Below are 15,685 nucleotides of genomic sequence, written 5' to 3' on the forward strand. Positions count from 1 at the left end.
TGAAAAGAGTTTTGGGAAATGGCAAGTGTATGTGTGCGCTCGAGAGAGAGAGACTTGGAGGATATGATGCCGACGACAATGTATTTATAGGGGCTTCCAATAGTAAGACAAATTGACCTTCGGTAGTACTGATAGTTCATGGTTTTTTCTTGTTTTGGAATAACCGAAAAGTTCTTTAACCCTAGAATTGTTTTTTCCATCCATTTTTGTTTCCTCCTATTGCCTTCTCTTTTAGAGAACGGACGACAAAACTTCGTTCGAGAGCTGATATGGCTCGAATTTAAGCTAAGAAACTTAGGGTCCTCTGATCTAATGTTTATGCATGCATCATCTACTGATTATTTATCAAATTTCTAATTCCAATATGGAGAATCTGCCTTCGATTAGTGACTGCTTAGGATGGAGTTAACTATTATGCAAAAGCTCGTGGAAGATGCAACATGATCGTGCACAAACTTTGTGCAATTCAACTAATTTCAAAATGAACACGGTTATAAACAATTTTAGAAGCATATGAGTCACGCAAGCATACGTTCCAATGTCATATTGGCAGTCCATGTCTACTAGAGATTATCGTGAAATTTCCAAGATTTGTTTAATCTGCTAATTACAAGGAATGAAAATATTATTAATCGACAAGGAACTATCTTTAGTATACATCGAAACGCCATGGGCTTGTAATTGTAACTGGACGGTCATATCAAGTAGGAATTGAGCTTGTTCACTATCTTTTTCATGCAACTTCTCGGAAATAGCACGATCATAGAACAAAGTGGATATCTATCGTTAATGACGGATCCGAAAATGACATTATTAATCAATGAATGCAAAATTCACTCAAACTCGCAAATTATTTGATCAGATAGGACCAATAAAACTAAATGTCTTTCTGGTTTTCATTTTAGTGAGATAAGTCAAGGAGATAGTGGTATACTAAAAAAATTTTATTGTTATGTTTTCTTTCCCTGTATATATATTGTAATTTATTGAAGATTGACATGAAGAATATTTTGAGATGGCTTGTCACACACGCTATTTTGTTTCTATGCTTTAATAATCGCACTTCCGACCACGTCTCCATCGGTGCTTTGCCTTCTCAACCTCCGTCAATCCTCCCTCAACTCTTCCTACCACGATAATGCTCTATCCTTCAATTTAGGCTTGTTGACACCTATTTTTAATTGTCCAATCAGATTAATTGCACAAAAATTATGAGTTAAATTTTTAACGCCTAAAGAAAAAATGTTTTCATATAATTACATGGCATGGAGACATTAGGTGCATTTTACATTAATAGGACAAAAAAACTAATAATTGTTCAAAAAAAAAGAAAAAAAAAGAAAGAAGAAGAAATAAAAAATCGGGCTGAGGAAGGCCCGGCCCAGCCTCCCTTGCCCCTTCATCTCTCCCTCGCTGGGCCTGGCCCAACCCGCTTTCTCTCTCTCCCTGGCCCGGCCTCCTTCCCTCTCTCTTCCTTCCCTTTCCTCCACAGCCAAGCAGAAGAGACGTAGAGCAAAAGGAGAGCAGGCGGAGCAGGTGGCCGGCCGCCATAAAAGCTGAGAGAGATAGAGAGAGAAAGGGGGGAATTTTGAGGGGTTTTCGGAAAAAAAGAAGACATAAAGTAAGAGAGGGATCCGGAGAGAGATTTTTTGGGCGAGCCAAGGGGAGAGATGTCTAGGGCTGCGCATGACAACGATTCTGTGCCCGGGAACAGATTCTGCTCAGAAATGATTCTTTTTTATTCTGTGCCCGGAATTGATTCTGAGCATTTTAAGGCGTTTGTTAACGGCCCAAAATTCCATCCCTGGAATAGAAAAAGAACAGAAATACGTTTGATAACGCCACAAAATTTCTTTTTATTAATAATATTTTTAAATATTTTAATATTTTTTTCTTTTTTTTCTTTTTTTTTCTTTTCCTCCTTCTTGGCCATAGCCTGCTCGCCGGCCATGACCGGTAAAATATTTTTTTATTAATAATATTTTTATTAAAAGTATTTTTTCTTTTTTTTGACCATGGCCGGCGACCAGGCCATGGTCAAAAAAAAGAAAAAAATACTTTTAATAAAAATATTATTAAATATTTTTAAATATTTTTATTAAAAATATATTTTTTATTTTTTTTGGCCATGGCCTGGTTGCCGGCCATGGCCGGTAAAATATTTTTTTTATTAATAATATTTTTATTAAAAATATACATTTTTATTTTTTTGGGCTATGGCCTGGTCGCCGGCCATGGCCGGTAAAATATTTATTTTATTAATAATATTTTTTATAAAAATATATATATTTTTATTAAAAATATATATTTTTTATAAAAATATATATATTTTTATTAAAAATATATATTTTTCTTTTTTTTTGCCATGGCCTGTAAAATATTTTTTTTATTAAAAGTATACATTTTTATTTTTTTTGGCCAAGGCCGGTAAAATATTTTTTTTATTAATAATATTTTTTATTAAAATATTTTTATTAAAAATATATTTTTTTTCTTTTTTTGCCATGGCCTGGTCACCGGCCATGGCAGGTAAAATATTTTTTTATTAATAATTTTTTTTATTAAAAATATATTTTTTTCTTTTTTATGGTCATGGCCTGGTCGCCGGCCATGGCCGGTAAAATATTTTTTATTAATAATATTTTTTATTAAAATATTTTATTCTCATCTGATCCGGCGAGGGCGGTCCTCGGGCCGGACATTAGAAGCTAAATTAAAAACCAAGAAAATGAAGAAGAAAAAAAAATTGATTCTCAAAATTGTTCCCTAATCAAGAAGCTACTTTTTTTATTCTGATTCTCTTCAAATCGATTCTGGGAACAATTTTTGACAAAATTGTGCCTAATCAAAAAATTAAACAAACGCATTTCTGTTCCCAAACTGATTCTGGGAACAAAAGAACAGAATCAAACACTGTTTGGCAAGTTGTCATGTGCAGCCTAGGTGCTGAATGAAAACCATTCTGGTTCTGTCCAGAACCGGTTTTTTGTTCCCAGAATCAGTTTTGGACCAGAAACTCGTTTGGTAACGCAATTTCATTTTTCTATTTCCAGGACAAGTTTGCTTCCAAAACTGATTCTGAAACCAGAAATGAGAACAAAAAAAAAAGTTGGTTTTTCATTTCTGGAACAAAAGTGAGAACCATTTCTGAGGAATTCATTTTCTTCGACACACATATTCATATGGAAGTCACGATCTTTGAGGTGAGAAAAAAAAGCAAAAAATCAAAAATTTCAAAACTTAACAGAATGGTTTAGAATCTGTGGCTACCCACTTTCAGTGAAATTTAAATTTTTTTAAGTACCGAAAAAAATAAAAAAAAAATAAGTAAAAATAAAAAATTTCAAAATTTCACAAAATGGCTTAGAAAACCTATGGCCACCCACTTTGAGCAAAATTTAATTTTTTTAGTTGCCAAAAAAAAATAAAAAATTCTAAAATTTAAAAACTTCACAGAATATCTTAGAATACATGTGGCCACCCAATTTGAGCGAAATTTTATTTTTTTAGGTGCTGAAAAAAATAAAAAAAATAAAAAAAGCAAAAACTCAAAAATTTCAAAACTTCACAGAATGGCTTAGAATACTTGTGGCCATCCACTTTGAGTAAAATTTAAATTTTTTTAGGTGCCGAAAAAAAAAAAAAAAAAAAAATTTTAAAAATAAAAATACCTGTGGCCACCCACTTTAAGTGAAATTTTATTTTTTTAGGTGCCGAAAAAAATTAAAAAAAGAAAAAAAGAAAAAATTTCAAAACATCACAAAATGGCTTAGAATACCTGTGGCCATCCACTTTAAGCGAAATTTAAATTTTTTTAGGTGCCGAAAAAAATAAAAAATAAAAAACTTCACATAATTGCTTAGAATACCTGTGGCCACCCACTTTGAGTGAAATTTAATTTTTTTTAGGTGTCAAAAAAAAATAAAAATAAGCAAAAGAGAAAAATTTTCAAAACTTCACAGAGTAGCTTAGAATACATGTGGCCATCCACTTTGAGTGAAATTTAATTTTCTTTAGGAACCAAAAAAAATAAAAAAAAAATAAAAAATACCATTTGGGCATCTAAAAAAAATTAAATTTTACTCAAAGTGGGTGGCTAGAGGTATTGTAAGTCATTCTGTGAAGTTTTGAAATTTTTGATTTTTTATGTTTTTTTTCACCTAAAAAAATTTAAATTTCACTCAAAGTGGATGGCCACATGTATTCTAAGTCATTCTGTGAAGTTTTGAAATTTTTGATTTTTTGCTTTTTTTTTCACCTCCAAAAATTAAAATTTCACTCAAAGTGGGTGGCCACAGGTATTCTAAGCCATTCTGTAAAGTTTTGAAATTTTTGAGTTTTTGAATTTTTTTGAGCACCTTAAAAAATTTAAATTTCACTCAAAGTGGGTAGCCACATGTATTCTAAACTATTCTGTGAAGTTTTGAAATTTTTGATTTTTTGATTTTTTTTGGGCTCCTAAAAAATTTAAATTTCACTAAAAGTGGGTGGCCACAGGTATTCTAAGCAATTCTGTGAAATTTTGAAATTTTTGATTTCTTGATTTTTTTTGAAAAAATTCAACAAATTTCCTATTTTCCCGAAATCTAAATTTTTTTTATTTTCTCGACATTTTGATGATTTTTTCTGGAATTTTTCAATTTTTTGGGATTTTCTGAATTTTTTTAAAGATTTTTATGAATTTTTCGGATTTTTCATTATTTTTATTCCATTTCTAAAAAAATGGATTTTGGTTCCTGAAAATAGAATTTTCTGTTGTTTATCAAACGGGTTTTTATTTCAGGAAATAGAAATTTTTTGCTGTTATCAAACGGGTTTCTGTTCTAGAAATAGAAATTTTTTGTCATTATCAAATGGGTTTTTTTTCTCAGAAACTCAACCATGAACCAGAAATAGAAAAATCTATTTCTGGTTCAGGAACTCATTCCGGAACAGAATGGTTATCATTCGCTACCCTAGTGTGAAGCTCCCCAGTGCCCACCGTGCCGGAACCGTGACCGGCAAGCCGCCGCTACGCCCTTTTTCCACCTTCGAAGCCACGCTCTTTAGGTGTTCGAAAAATTGCCCAAGTGAGAAGCTAGAGGAGTCCATAAGCAAAGAGGCAAAGTGAGAGCGAGAGGGAGCCTCGGTCGATGCCTCGGCCGCTCGCAAGCCCCATCCGTTGATCCGAACTCCGGTTGACATCGATAGGCATGAACCGGTAAGCCCCTATTTTGGCCGAGAGTCCCTTGGGCTCTGTTTTTGGGGGTTCGGAGCTCGCAGCCGTTCCATTCGCACGAACTCCAACTCACGCCGCTTCCACACCGAGTCCCCATGACCTCATACGTAGCGTGTCGAGAGTCCCGGTTGGGAGCCGCACCCCCGTGGAGCCGAGAATGCTCCGTTCTTGAAGCGCCCTCCACCCGTTTGTTGAAATGCCTGAGTGAGATCCGTAAGCAAGTTCTCTGAGTTTGGGTTGTTGCTGGATTTTTGTTCGTTTGTTTTGCTTGTTCTTTGCTCGTACCTCGTCAGGCTTCGTGGAGGGGCGACGCTCGTGAAGGCTCGAGGCCAGCTTGGCCGGACGTGACTCTGCCACTTGTCCGCAGCCGCGTTGGCCGACGCCATTGCAGCGGAGTGCTCCACCAGAGGAAGGGTCGATTTTGCCGTGGTTTGAAGTAAAAGTCGGGCTTGTCGTTAGCCGTCTTGAGGAGCTCACGGTCGCCGGAGCTCGCGCGTGAACGGGCCGAGACGAGCGACGCCGCTCGTCTTGGCCAATCCCGTGATGGCTACGCAGGAGACCGTCACGATGGCGTTGAGGTTGACCTAGTCGGGTCTGTCGAGTGGGAGGGTTGGAGCCCGGATCGGGCGAAGGGACCAGGCCAATTTCCAGTTGTTTCTCTGGGCTAGGCTAGATAATTAGAGAATACGTTTGGGCTGGGCTTTTTTTTAAACAAAAAAGAAAAGCGGGCTGGACCTTTCTTGTTTTATTTTTTAGGACTGGCTACTGAGCCCAGTCCAGTCGTGGACCCGGGCCGGTGCTCTGGGTCAGTCCTGACCCGGTCCAGATCCGGAGATCCGACCGGGATCCGTCTGTATTATTATAATAATATAATATATTATTTTTATTTTAATATGAAAAAATAATTTTTTTAAATTAAAAATATTAAAAAAATGATCAACTTCGAAAATAAAAAAAATGGAAATTGAGCTTTGAAATTGCCTTTTCTTGCTTTCTTGTGTGATTAATGTCACGCTTAATTGCACGTTGGTTGATTCGCATGTTTGAATTGCGTATTTAATTCGACTTTGCATATGCTCAATTAGAGGCATGTTAGGCCTTTGTATTAATTGTTGTTTCCTTAGCATGGTTAAGATTAGAACCGTAGGATCCACAATCGATATGAAGACTGCACAAACACCTTCAAATGATGTTTGAACATGATTAGGTATCGAAAGGGCATTAGTTGTTTAACTGGTGTAATCAAATCCCCAGACTCATTGAATCTCTGGTTTGTAAGAGTAAGGTGATTCTCCCGTTGCCTTACTTGGGTTTCTAATCGAATCACCTTAAACTAATTAGTAGCGACTCTTAAATAAAATCAATTTGTATGTTAATAACTTAAACCTTAAGTCGCAAATTGGTATGGGCTTGAGAGAGCTCGAGTTAAGTCCTCAAGTTTAGACTTAGTAATCCATTAGCCTCTCGTCAGATCCTTGTCGACCTATCGAGGGACCGCGTCATGGGGAGGTCACAACAAGGCTTTACTAGCTTCATCAAATCATTTACGCAGCGGTCATAAATTGAATTTTCATGATGATCTCTGCCACACCAACCATTATGTCTGTCATAATTTTTACAATCTCCATAGCGATCACAAACACTGCGGTCGTGCATAATGCCTGTGTCCCATCTTCATCAGTAGGATAGTTGCTTCCAATGTCATCAATACCAGACATTACTCTGCTCTCCAGCGATCTTGCCAACTCTTAGACCAATAGATGCAATAATCGGGGAAAATACCAAAAAATTTCTAAGTATATTGCATTGAAATCAATTCAGTCATAAACATTTTGATTTGACCAATTTAGTCTTAAACATGTTGTATTTCTGTCAATTTAGTATGTCCGGACTATTTTCATCAGAAATCACTAACCTAGATGTTGCCTGTCCTACGTGGCGTGGCAACGCTGACGTTGACATTTTAAATAATATTTTCATAATTTTTGAATTTTTTATATTTTTTTGTTTTTGTCTTTCTTTTTTTCCTTTCATTTTGGCCGGTGAGGGTCGCAGCCCTCATTCAATCCCTTGCTAGATCTAAGCAGGGCCTTCGTGGTTAGCAAGGTCATCGCGGCCTGCAAGGTCACGAAGGCCCTAGGGGAGGGCCTTCACGCCCTCACCCAAGACTAGTGAGGACACCCTCGCCCAAATCTGGCAAGGGCCACGATCCTCGCAAGTGGCCGACGAGGGCTTGCAGGCCCTCGCTAGCCAAAATGAAAGGAACAAAAAGAAAGAAAAAAAGGTAAAAATAATTAAAATTTCAATTTTTTAAAAATTATTAAAAATTATTCATATCAGTGTCGGTCGTACCACGTGGGACGGTCAGTATTCATGTTAGTGATTTTCAACAAAATTGGTCCGATAGACTTAATTGGTACAAATGCAAAAAGTTTAGGACTAAATTGGCCCAATTGAAAGATTTAAAACTGAAATAATATAAATACAATAGATTTATGACTTTTTTGGTACTTTCCCCTATAATAAAGTGATAGAAAAACACGAAGAGATCCACAAACACACACTTAGGTGCACACTCTCATGGGCCCAACTATAAAGAGCAATTTCTTTTCTTGTATTCTAGAAAATATGATGAAAGCAATATGAGACATTAAAAATATCAAATAAATATCATGCTAACCTTAGGTGACACTAGCATATTCGAAAATAAACTTAAACAGCAAATTATTCAGAAAAAGATAAAGAAAAATCTAAAATAACACGGAGAAAATACATAAAAAAGAAACGTGCCCTTAAGATGCCTAAACAATAGATTTTGAGCTGCAAAACACTTGCAAACGGTATAGCAAATTTGGGAAAAAGGATATTCAAAAGTGTCATAATTTTTGTACAGTGCTCACTTTGGTATTATAATTTTTCAATCAATCACTTAAGTGGTATAAGTTTTAAAAAACATTTATTGAGTGCCATTGACGAATTCCTTGGCATAAAACCTGACATTGCATTAAAATATGGCACTGCTTGATGTTTTATAAAAATTGTGAAACTCAAGTGATCTATTAATAATTTGTAATGCTCAAGTGATGGAGTAGAAAGTTCTGGTACCAAAATGGGATTCGTTTCAAAGATATGGCACTTTGGCATCCATTTTACCGGACTAGTTCGGAATTAGCTTTCTTAATTAGTATTATGGGCTACAAAACTCTTCCTATATCAAAAGTTATTGTCATTTTTTCGTGCACTACGCAGATTGTGGTCCTGGACCCACCTATTGGACTTATGTTTGTCCGAGTGCTAGCCATTAGCAGCCACCGTCCGCGTCAATTTTATTAGATTCCTTCTGAACTAATCTACTACGAAAAAAAAATCTTTGCCCCCTTCCATACCCACCTTCCATCCCCCTCGGATGATTTCATTCAATGAGGCTTCCTGAAATTATAAAACCTCCTAAACTTGACATCATGCAAGTTCCATAATCTGTAGAAGAAAATGTACCGGAATTGCTAACTAAATTCATCACTGTCTAAGTCCAGTTCAGAATCTGAATTTCTCGTCATGGAAGCATAAATTTCTTGAGAGAAGTCTTGATGGCTTGTCATCTCTTTCACGTAGGTATCAGTTTGGTGTAATGAGGTCATTGCTTCCATTGACTCCTTCAAGTATGGAAATTCCAGGAAACAGCTTGCTTAATTTCACAAAGAAAATATAAAAAAAAAAAATTTGTTTGATTGCATATCGAGTTTTTACACAATTATGAAATCAACATATAGAAACGGTCTCTCTCTTTAGTTTTAGATCATACACTTCCGTCCTAAAATTAGTGAACAATGTGCAATATTCAGTAGCGGACTAGGCCTATGTGAACTTTTTTCCTTATTTTCTCTCTCCTATAGGGCTTGCGATACTTACCATGCTACCAACACATCGATTGAAGGAGTTTTGAGATTGCGATTGGTGCAGCTGAAGCGGAAGTTTGACATCAGAGATTGCTCAGGGAAATGTTTGATCAAAGGAGGGCTCAAATTTACTATTGCCTGAAATTCGTCAGAGAAATAGTGAAGTGAATTGAACTTCTAGGATTTTCGTTATGTACAATCTATACTTAAATGGAAGGCCTATATAATTGGTGTAAATGTTACGAGGCCACCTAAAAGGCAGATTCCATAATAACTTAAGAGTTATCATTTGGTCAAGCAAATATAGTTATAATACGATATATACAGATGATTACTCTGGTAAAAACCATTGGAATACAAATGTCTAGTTGTGGGGTTATGTTTAGATTTCCCTGTAGTAATCTGATTGAGTTAATCGAGGAAGTTATGAGTATGGACAAGATATAATTCATACTATAGAACAAGAGAGAGATGAGAAGATCATAATATAAAGGAAATGACATGTCTAGTCCAGGACTCTAGGTCTGCTCAAGATAGGAAAAATGGGTTAGACGTGGCCCACAAGAAAAATCTAGCGTGACATTCAAATTGAGGGACATTTCCTCATTCTAAGGAGAAAGTTCTAAAATAGAAGTATATACCATGCACATATAAATTGTTGCAATATATAATGCTAGAGGTATTAATCCTAGAGTTTAATTTTAACTTAAAAAAATGATAGCAACAATTTTGTTAAGTATTGAATATGATCCATTTTTAAATGCCAATTTATGATTCGACACATCACTTTGTAAACTAATAATCTAAATTATTGGTCTTTTTATCTCCAGCAACACTAAAAATTGTAGTTCCAAAACCCAGATTTCCCCATTTAACGCATACAGAATTAGGACCAATGAAGGTCAACTACCATAAAATGAACACTTATATCTAACACCATTAAGTTATCGAAGTGAATTTCGCATACTGGAATTACGTAATTTAGACCCATTACTGCGTATGTGGAATTCATAAGTCCAATATAGAGTATAACGTTACATAATTTTTTTTTGTTTTTCTTTGTTGACACCTAAATTTTAATTGCCCAATTAAATTATTTACACAAATTTAGGAATTAAATTTTTTAACTCCTAAAAAAAATATTTTCTATTTAATTGCATGGCATATAGACATTAAGTGCATTTTGCATTATTAGAATATATTTTCCTTTTTTTACAAAAAAAAATAATTTCGGATCGGACCGGGCGACCCAGCCCTCTCCTTTCCTACCCAGGGCCCGACCCTTTTCTTTTTATTTTCCCCCCGGCCCAGCTCGCTCTCTTTCTCTCTCTCTCTCCTCTCTTTCCCTGCTCCTTCCTCCCTATGCGCTGGACGCTCCACAGCCAAGGGATGGCCGCCGCGCCTCAGCCAAGCGATTTGCACGACCAGGGAGAAGTCAAGCGGAGCAGACGAAAGAGAGTTTGAGGGGGGGTTCGGTTTAGTGAGAAACTGGAAAAAAACGAGAGGGAGAGCGGGCCGAGAGACAGAGAGCGTGAGAGAGAAAATAGGAAGAGAGAACGTGCCTCGACTAGCGCCTCAGCTGGACGCGAACTCCGTCCGGCCACTCCCGGCCGACGCCTTCGAGCTCTGAATCGGTAAACCCTTGTTACATGCCCTGTTTTGGGCTCGCCGGACCAGACTTTGTCGACGTCCGGTTCGTGCGAGCCCCGGCCCCCATTCATGCGTCCGTGACTACTTTATGTTGATGTTCGTCAATCGTTGGTGCCGCCCCGAGCCCCAATCGGCCCTGTTTTGCTCTCCCGGCCAGCGCCTATTATGTGTTCAACAAAATACCTGAACGAGATCCGGTTTCGGCTTGTTTGTTTTGGCCGGCGTTGAGTCGTCCGGCCACCATCTCGTCCAGTCGAGGTGTCCTGGTAGTGTTTATCATTCTTGGGTGTCGGCCATTTGGCCTTTTCAACGCGTCCCCGCCACCATTGTTTTGTTCGGGGTTCAACCGAGGAGGACACCCTCGGCCGACGGTGGCGATGGCGGTGGCGGTGGCGTTGGCGGTGGCTAGCCAGACTGTGGCCGGTCAGGTGACAGGCGAGCCCTCGGCACAGGTAGGCTGAGGCGACGCCGGAGGAGGCATAGCCAGGCCGAGACGCTTCTATGTCACGGCGAGGTAGCGCGGCCGCAAGGAGCTAGGGCCGACAGGGAGATGTTGGGTCAGTCAGGTCGGAGCTGGGTCGGGCGAGGAGCCAGTTTTGTCCTTTTGGGCTGGGCTTAGATAATAGAAATAGGTTTGGGCCAGTTTTGTTCTTTTAAAAATAAATATATAAAAAGTGGGCTGGGCCTTCCATTTTAGTTCTTTTTTGGGGTTAGTCGGACTGGGCCCAGTAATGAGCCCAGTACAGTTGTGGACCGGGGCAGGGGCGCCTGGGTCGGGTCGGATGTAGAGATCCGACCCGGGTTTGTTTATATTATTATAATATTATAATATTTAAAAAAATTATAAAAATAAAAAAAATTGAAGTTGGGCTGTGGAATTATCTTTTCTCACTTTCTTATATGACAAATGCCATGCTTGATTGTACGATTGGTGGATTCGCATGTTTGAATTGCGTATTTAATTCAACCTTGCATGTGCCCGATTAAAGGCAAGTTAGGCCTTTGTTTGCGCACTTCTAATAGATTGATTGTCGTTTCCCTAGCCTAGTTAGGATTAGAACCTTAGGATTCACAATCAATAGGAAAACCGCACGAATACTTTTAGAAGTTGTTTGAACAAGGTTAAGTACCGAAATGACACTAGTTAGATAACTAGTGTAATCAAGTCTCCGAACTCATTTGAATTCCTTATTCGTAATAGTTCATAGGAGTAAGGCAATTCTCCCGTCGCCTTACTTGGGTTTCTAATCGACCCACCTTAAACTGATTAGTGGTTATTTCTAGATAAAAATTGATTTGTATGTTAATAATTTGAACCTTAAGTTGCAAGTTGGTATGGGCTTGAAAGAGCCCGAGTCAAGTCCTAAATTTAGACTCAGCAATCTATTAGCCTCTTAAACACCCTTGTCGGCCCGTATCGCGGGGAGGTCGCGACACTCTTCAACATTAAAAAGACTGACGAGACAATCAGACATTTCAGCCAAGTCAAAATTGTGCTTGTGGACTCGCCAACTTGCAAGTCTGGGACATTGAACTACTTTGAGGTCCCAATAATCGGCAAGCATTCCAAGCTTACAAAGAAAGAAATGTATATCACTACGATTTTGGTAAATGATACATTGAACCAAACCATTTCTATCGAATTATTACAATTAGTATTATGGGTTTGTACCTACCTAACTCCTAGGCAGTATGCCTGATGGATCATATGAAGCGAATGTTGTTAGGAGGGCGAAACGTAGAAGAGAAAAATCAAAGAAGACAAGAGAGTTTTTACGTGGAAAACCCTTTCAGAATCAGGATAGGAAAACCTTGGTGCTGCACTAGGAAATCTCTTCACTATCAATATTAGTACAAGTTTCAAGTATAAATTACAAGAGAAATTGCCCCAATATATAGCAAGACTCTAGGGCATATAAAGTTACGGTGAAAATTACATATATGCCCTTAGCAGCAGTATTTCCTCTCTATATTAATAGTATTTTTCTGTATCAACCTCCACAACTCCATCAATCTCCAACCTAGAGGCTGATTTTCAAAACGATAATAGTTTCTTATAGTCTTCACTCGTCTTAATAACCTAATTGTCCTAGTGCATGGACCATCCTCATCACTAACCATGGACGCCAACTGAGACAATATATAGACTCAATTTCTTAGTGGTAGAGGTGGCAAAATGGGTCTAAAACCCATATATAAATCCATATTTAATAGTGTGGGTCCTAAATGGGTTGCTTAACAACATAATGGGTCTTAAATGGATTTTAAATGGGTCACAAATAGGTTACCTAACTATCTTAAGTGAGTCGTATACAAATTTTTTGATTTAAAAAAAATATGATTTTTTATTTTCTTTTATTTACTTTTTTCTTCTACGAAATTATGCTAGGGCCGGCGACCCACCCTCACCAACACTAGGCAAAGGCCAACAACCCTTGCTGGCCACAAGACGAAGGCCACAAATTTTTTAATATTTTTTCTTTTTTTTCTTTTGTTTCTTTTCTTTTTCCTCATTCCTCCAGCAACGGCCACAGGCAAGACCGGTCGGCAACAGCCACAGGCGAGACCAAGCCTCACCGACCTTAAGCAAGCCTCGAGCTCTTCGGGATCTAGCCAGTTGCCGGGCCATCGGTCGTCAGCCAGTTGCCGTTGTTGTCAGTCACTAGGTGCCAGTCATCGGGTTGTCGGTCGTCGCCGGTTGCCAGTCATTGGCTAGATATCGGTCACCAGCGGTTGTCGATCGTTGCCCCGATTGACGAACGTTGGTCGTTGCTAATCGCGGGTTGTCGGTCAGTTGTTGGTCACAAGTTGCCAGTCGTCGGTTGTCACCAGACACCAGCCACCGCCGGTCTCTGCCAGTCATCAATCTTTGATTGCCAGTTATCAGTCATCGGTCATCGATCATCGCTGGACACCGCTGGTTTTAGGTCAGTCGGTCACCAAAGGAAGAAGGAAATCTCACTGGATTTCTAGAAAAAAAAAGGGAAACACAAAAAAATAAAAAATTTATAAGAAACAATTTTTTTTAAAAATTGGATTAAATATGAAAGTATTTTGGCAATATGGGTTGGGTCAAGTGTGGGTTGGATATGGGTCAAGAAATTTGCATTGCAATTAAAAGGTCATAAACAGGTTATGTGGATCAATTTGGGTCGGACCATTTATGACCCAACCCAACCCACTAGTTTGGACAGGTCTACTTAGTGGTAACAACCATGGTTAACATATCTACTGAATTCTTCACACCAAGAATCTTCGTTAGTGACAATGTTCCATCATCTATTAGCTAATAAATATGATGATACTTCAACTCAATGTACTTTGTTATTGAGTGAAATACTTAATTCTTTGCAAGATAAGTAGCACTTTCACTATCACTAAAAAGAACATAAATGAAACATATATGTTAAGCAGACCATGAAAATTTTTAGCCTATGTCCCAAACGTTGAGTATTTTCCATCAATTGAATGAGATTGGTCCAATTCTTTACCAAATCAAAATTGCTAAGGGTGCGACTGACAATCATTATATTCCATAAATCAATTTCTGGCTAGAAATAGATTTTTCTATTTCTATTCTCTGGACGAGTTTCTCAGCAAAAATGAGTGTTTGATAACGACATAAAATTTCTATTTTCGAAATAAAAATTCGTTCGACAACGACACAAAATTTCTTCCTTCCGGGCGACCGGTGGAGGACGGCGAGTGGCGGAGGACGGTGGTCGGTGACAAGAGGCGGCCAGTGGTGGCCGGCGGCAAGTGGCCGGCAGCATCGAGCGGCAGAGGACTGTGGTCGGCAATAAGAGGTAGCCGGCGGTGGAGCACGGCCGCCGCTAGTGGAGGACGGCAGCGAAGGACGATGGCCAACAATGGACGGCGACGGTCGGCGCCGGGCGGTGGAGCACGGCAGCCGGCGGCAGGTGGCCATCGGCATCAAGCAGTGGAGGACAGTGGCCGGCGGTAAGAGGCGGCCGATGGTGGAGCACGGCAGCTGATGGCGGAGGACGGCAGTGGATGACGGTTGTCGGTGGCCAGCGTTGGGCGGTGGACGGCGGTGGCCGGCCTGACGGTGGACGGCGGCGGCCGGCATCAGGCAATGGGCACAATGGCCGGCTGTGGGTGGCCGCCGGCGTAGAGTGGCCCCCGGCATCCGGCGGCAAGAGGCGGCCAGCAGTGGAGCACGGCGGCCGGTGGCGGTAGAGGACGGTGGCTGGCGGTGGGTGGCCGGCGGCGTTGGGTTGCCACCACCGTTGGGCAGCGGAGGACGGTGGCCGGCAGTGGACGGCAACCAATAGATGGTGACGAAGGAAGGCGGGAGGCGACAGCGGGTGGGTGGCAGCCGGCGTTGGGCGACGGCGAATGGCGGAGGATGGCAGTGAGAGGAGGTGGTCGGCGAAGGACGGCAGCAGGAGGCGACCGGTGGCTAACGGCGAGAGGTGGCTGACGGCGGGAGGCGACCGGCGGCAATAGCGAGCGACGAGTGGGTGGCCGATTAGTAGTGAGGGCGAGCGATGATAACAGTTTATTTCTCATTTTTGTTCCATCAATAGAAAAGTAGATTTTTTTTACTTCTGATTTCTGTTCCAAACCTATTTCTGAAGTAGAAATTTGTTCCAGAAATAGAAAAATAAAATTGCGTTATCAAACCGATTTCTGTTCCAATCCTATTCACAGGAACAGAAAAATAGAAAAACAGAGAAACATAATGGTTATTATTCGCGCACTAACAAAATGGAAAAATGGCTATTATTACAATAAAACCATCACATTAAAATTCGACCGTTCCCGTTTTGTTTAGATGAATGTTGATTTTTGTTTTTAAAATTTTTTTTAAGGGTAACAGTTATATTGGAAACATGAATTCATGTTACATGATCTTTCATATTTTAGGCTTTGCAATTTCTCTATTGTTTGTAATTTT

Source organism: Syzygium oleosum, unplaced genomic scaffold, assembly GCF_021117445.2.
Source record: "Syzygium oleosum isolate NSW1041296 unplaced genomic scaffold, Sole_v2.1 Sole_v2.16, whole genome shotgun sequence".
Lineage (NCBI taxonomy): Eukaryota > Viridiplantae > Streptophyta > Magnoliopsida > Myrtales > Myrtaceae > Syzygium > Syzygium oleosum.